The sequence below is a fragment of the Rattus norvegicus genome, chromosome 1 (assembly GCF_021556685.1).
Source record: "Rattus norvegicus strain SHRSP/BbbUtx chromosome 1, alternate assembly SHRSP_T2T, whole genome shotgun sequence".
In the NCBI taxonomy this organism is placed as follows: Eukaryota; Metazoa; Chordata; class Mammalia; order Rodentia; family Muridae; genus Rattus; species Rattus norvegicus.
Genome location: NC_141534.1, coordinates 64147256 through 64152407, shown reverse-complemented (window position 1 = coordinate 64152407; position 5152 = coordinate 64147256).

The following is a 5152-nucleotide window of genomic DNA, read 5'->3' as shown; positions in this document are numbered from 1 at the left end:
AATTCTCCTGCACATCCAATGCCCCTTGGAAAAATCCTCTGTCAAGGGTAAGTGATGCCTCATGAGAATGAACTGTCAGCGTAGGACAAGACACTTCGGACTACTGTCCTGAACTCACCAGTCTCAGATGAATGGGCTTTGAAAAGTTTTCAGGACACAGAATAGGGGTGTGTAAGCAAGTGCAGGTAATCCTTGGGTAACACATAGTTCCTGAGGAGGTTCTGAGAGCTGTTGGATCCACTCCTGGAAAAGGCAGCATTGTGTTCAGGGGGGTAAGAAAGCATGAGCCTGCTGATGTTTTCACAGTATTGCATGGGAACAGTAACAATGCCCTTAGGAGCAGGATGTCCTAACACTCTCAGATCAAGCAGACAGCCTAGAGCCTATTAAGCCCATATCCCAAGAGAATGCCGCTCATGTGTGAAGCTTCTATAGCCAGGAAGCTGGAGCAGGGAACATTGACATTGTCTCAGTTAGGGGTTTACTGCTGAGAACAGACACACCATGACCAATGCAGCTCTTATGAGGACAACATTAATGGACACAGGATTGCAGGTTCAGAGACTCAGTCCAGTATCATCAAGCTGGGAGCATGGCAGCATCCAGGCAGTCATGGTGCCAGAGTAAGTGAGAGGTCTACATATTCATCTGAAGGCTTCTTGGGGAAGATTGGCTTGCATGTGGATAGGAAAAGGGTTTTAAAGCCCATGCCCACAGTGACACACCTACTTTAACAAGACCACGCCTCCTAATATTGCCACTCCCTGAGCTAAGCATATACAAACCATCATAGACATCTTGCAGGAGGGTGGTACTGTTCTATCAGAGAGAAGCCTCTGCTTCCGTTAATATACTGAGGTCAACCCTGGGTAGGGCACAGAGCCCTCCACACATCCTGGGACTCAGGGAGGCATCCTATGAAAGAGCTTTTTCCTAGAAGGACACATGGGTGTAGGCCTCCCTTCCAGCCAGGCTGTAGGGAGTCTCCAATGCTAAACTCTGTCTTTTTGCAGAAGTGAAACAATGAAAATCCACCCTTAACAGTACAGTGAATAGCAAAAATGGTGAAAGGTATAAAAAGAACCAATTAGTACCAGAGCATGAGGATTGGTTTTATATGAAATGTGGGTGGGTGCAGTGCAGTATCCTCCTCCATGTACCCACATGTTCAGTAACTACCCTGTTCGATGCAGCTTTACACAGAACCATCTGGAATCCATTCACTGAGGGACTCCATCCCTGGACTGGAAGCCACAGGTGGGACTTTTGTATCCAGGTCTCCCAGCCCTGGGACAGGGATGCATGGATAAAGTGGAGAGAAGCAGACTGGAATGGTGCAGAGGTTATCCTGCCATCAACCCCAAGCCCCCAGCTGCATGACAATGTAGAACAGCGAGCAGTTTCCCAGCCAGCCTCACTCCCCATAGACAGACTTCTTCCAGTCCCTCCTTATGCCAAGGAAAGAAAAGCAAAAAAAGTAGGGGCAGGGAAAGAAAAATTGCTCTACTCCCAGGAGCCAAGGACAAGCCCCCTCCAATCCTCTGATCTGACCCCATAACCAGCCACAGCCAAGTCCTGGGCTCATCTCTAGAGGCACATGGACCCAGGCAGATGAGCCCTTGAATCACAATCGGCTCCTCAAAAGCATCCTATGGGTGTCAGTCCTAAGTCCATGAATCGGAGGTGCTCTGCACAGCTATTCAGAGAAGCCTTCTCTTGATCTCTGTGAAGATCTCTCTGTTGGATGTCAGAGGAGGGTGTCCATCCAGCATCAATCCAGGGACTGTGGCCCTCTAATGTGTTAGCCCATGTGAACCTCCCCACAGAGCCCCACCTGTCCTTGTGCAACTCCTCCTTGATCGCCTTTTATAGGAAGATATTTAGGGTCCCTTGCAGGAGGCAGGGAAAATGGCACACAGCTGAGGGTGGTAGACAAAACTGGGAACACATCAAATATTGAGTTGGTGTGAGGCTCCCTAAGCCATGCTTGGGCAGGTCTGTGCCAGCGATCCCATAAGACCCTTTGATTCTCCCCATGTACACAGCAGGAACCAATTGCCAGGCCTACCCTCTGCCCAGAGCAAAGGGAGATTAGAACTTGGATTCCAACCCTGGCCATTCCTATAATACCTGACCTTGTAACCCTTGCTCCCTTTGGGGCTCAACAGTCCCCCTCAAATGTAGACAACAATGTCTAGATGGTGTTCACAGCTTTTCTTGCCTGAAACTGTGCTTTGTTTGATACTACAAACCAGGGTGTAGGGACTTAAACTTGAGATCACTGACTCAGGCTAGGGAGGACTCCAGGGCACCTGAGCTCAGCTGCAAAGACAGAAGCTGAACCACAGTGAGCAGAGGTGGCACATTTTGCTGTTTCTTTCCTTTTCTGCTCTCAGGCCTTTCAGTGAACTCTACAGATGAGGATCTTTCCTCCCAGGCTTAGTGTCTGCAGCCATGAGAGTCCTCTACAGGGGATTCCAAACCCCAGAAGAGTCTTCAGAAGGAAAGCGCTACACACTGCACTGCCCCCAGCAATCTGAGAAACAGAGACCCTTTCTGGGCTTGGGCCAGTCAGTGCTCAATAGTTAGCTTCTGGCTGCACTGGCTGCTCACAAATAACACAGCAGACTGGGTCCTGTGACCTGGCTGTCACAGACTGTGATTGAGAATTCATTTCAACTGTGTCAGCATAGCCACTCTGTTCCTTCTGGCCCCAGGTTGCACAGGGCTCCTTGTCCTCATACATGCCTCTTCCATCACTGGACCTTAATATTTAAAGTGAGCCCTACACTCAGGATGGACTTGGTTTTCTATACATCATGCCAACCTCTGTGTGATAGGAAGTGTCTGCCTGTGTATGCATACCCCCTTATGTGCCTAGGTGTCCATGCATACCACTACCCCATGTCCTGTCAGAGGCCATCCTCTGACAGGTCCTCACGCCTGCATGTCAGACCACCTGTCTTCAAGCCCCAACCCCTCCCCACTCCACAGATGCTGAGCTTGTGGGCTTTGCTGATGCATCCAACATTGATGGGGGTTTTGGGGATTGAAACTCAATTCCTTACCCTTGGGAGGCAAGTGCTCTGCCTATCCCTGCAGCTTTGTCTCAGGTGTTTGATGATAACCTAGAGCCTTTCTGAGGATTTATGAAATCAGTGTCATCTTGATGGTCAGTTTAGAAACACAGCTTTGTTTTTTTTAATTTTTTTTAACAGTGTACCATCATTTTGAGGCTAATCATTCAGAATTCAATGAAAAAGTGACACCCTGAGTGTAGACATGATGACTTTGAAGCAGGAGGCATAGAAAACATTCAAAACAGAGAACCGAGGAGAGGTAAACATCTTACAGGCTTTGATTTCTAAAAGCCTTAAATCTCTCCATAGCCCACAGAAGCCAGAGCCTTGAAGCCCTTCCCAACCATGTCATGACAGGTCCTATTGTGACCTCATGAGGAGCGACTGTGAGGCGTCCCAGCCAACAGATGTTAAGCTGTTGCCAGGCCTGGATTTCTTTGAGTGCTTTGAGAGGAGGTGTGGAGTGGAGCCCTCTGCGACTTGGTTGTATCTTGTGAGCTGTGTGTGGTTGTATTGGATTTTACTGTACTGTGTATATGTGTATGTATCAGTGTGTGTAAGAGAGTGTGTGCTGACAGATTTGCCTGTGTGTGAGTGTGTGTACACTTTCGCTTGTGTGTTTGTCAGTATATGTAGGAGTGTGTGAGTTTACAGGTTTGTTTGTGTGTATGTTTGTATGTGTGTACCACTTCTTTTGTGTGTGTGTGTGTCCCTGTGTGTGTGTGTGTGTCTGTGATGTGCATTTTTCCAGGTTTACTTGTGTGTAAGTATGTGTGTGCCTGTTCCTACGTGAGTGTGTTTTGTATGAATCTGGGTGTTTGTCTGTGTGTGTGCCTGTGTGTGTGTGTGTGTGTGTGTGTGTGTGTGTTTGTGTGTGCACGCACGTGCCCATCCCCTTTTGCCCCTTGTATCTATATTACCTGCACCTCAGTGCAAAAGAGTGTAGAGGCTAGAAGTCACCCTGGCTCCTGTTCCTGAGGCAGGTCCTCAACCTCATTTTCAAGACAGGCTCTCTCACTGGCCTGCAGCTGCCCAAGTACCTGTCTTGGCTCTCCAGTGGCTCCCAGGAATTTGATATGCCAACCCCATAATATCAGATTAAAGGCCTACGTAGACTGCTGGCTGCTTATTTATGGATTGATTTTTTTTTCTATGTGTTTAAGAGATAGAATTAGGCCATATATTCTCAAGACCACTGGCTACTTCCTTATTGTGGTTTTATTTTATTTATTTATTTATTTATTTATTTATTTATTTATTTATTTATTTATTTATTATGGATTGCTGGATTCATTTTGGTGGTGGTTTTTATGTTCTCACATGCTATATTACTGCTTTGATTATTTACGGTTCTGCAGTCGGATGATTAACTCTATCTCCATTTTCAATGCCCTGCGGTTTCATCCTTTTACATTATTCCTGTTTCTCCATTTATTGAGTACAAGCAATCATTGGCTTAGACTTGATACAAATTTGCCCTTTGTGACACTTTGACTCTTCGGCCTTTGTTTAAGGTTAACTATTCACTGATATTTAACTGCCTCATTCCTTGTGGTTGGTTAATTTTAATTTTCAGTATTTTGCTCTGGAGAGTTGTGGATTTTTGTGGATCACTAGGTCCTGAAATTCAATGGAGTTTTCCCTTAAGTGTTGGCTTTTTACATTTGTTTGTTTTGTCTTATACTAATTCTTTCTCCTCTCGTTTCTTTCATCTGACCTTTTTCTTCAAACTACATCCATTCACAGTATTGATCAGCTTTGGCCGCCCAATCCTATTGTAGTATAACGATTTTTATTTTCATCATTACATTTAGTATTTGTGTGCTCTTGGCTTTCTCTTTTGGGGATGGTTATTTGGGTGGCTTTTACTTATGATTCTTCATACTTCCCCCTGTTCATAATTTTACTCTATTTTTCTAGTCTAGTCTTTTCTTTGTTATTATTTTTTTCTTTTTGTTTCATTTGTTTCTTTTAGGTTCCACATGTGTAATTTTAGTTCCTGAATTGCTCCATCTTTTTCATTATTTGATTCCATTTGTTTGTTATTTTTAGGTAGCATTAGTACTGATAAA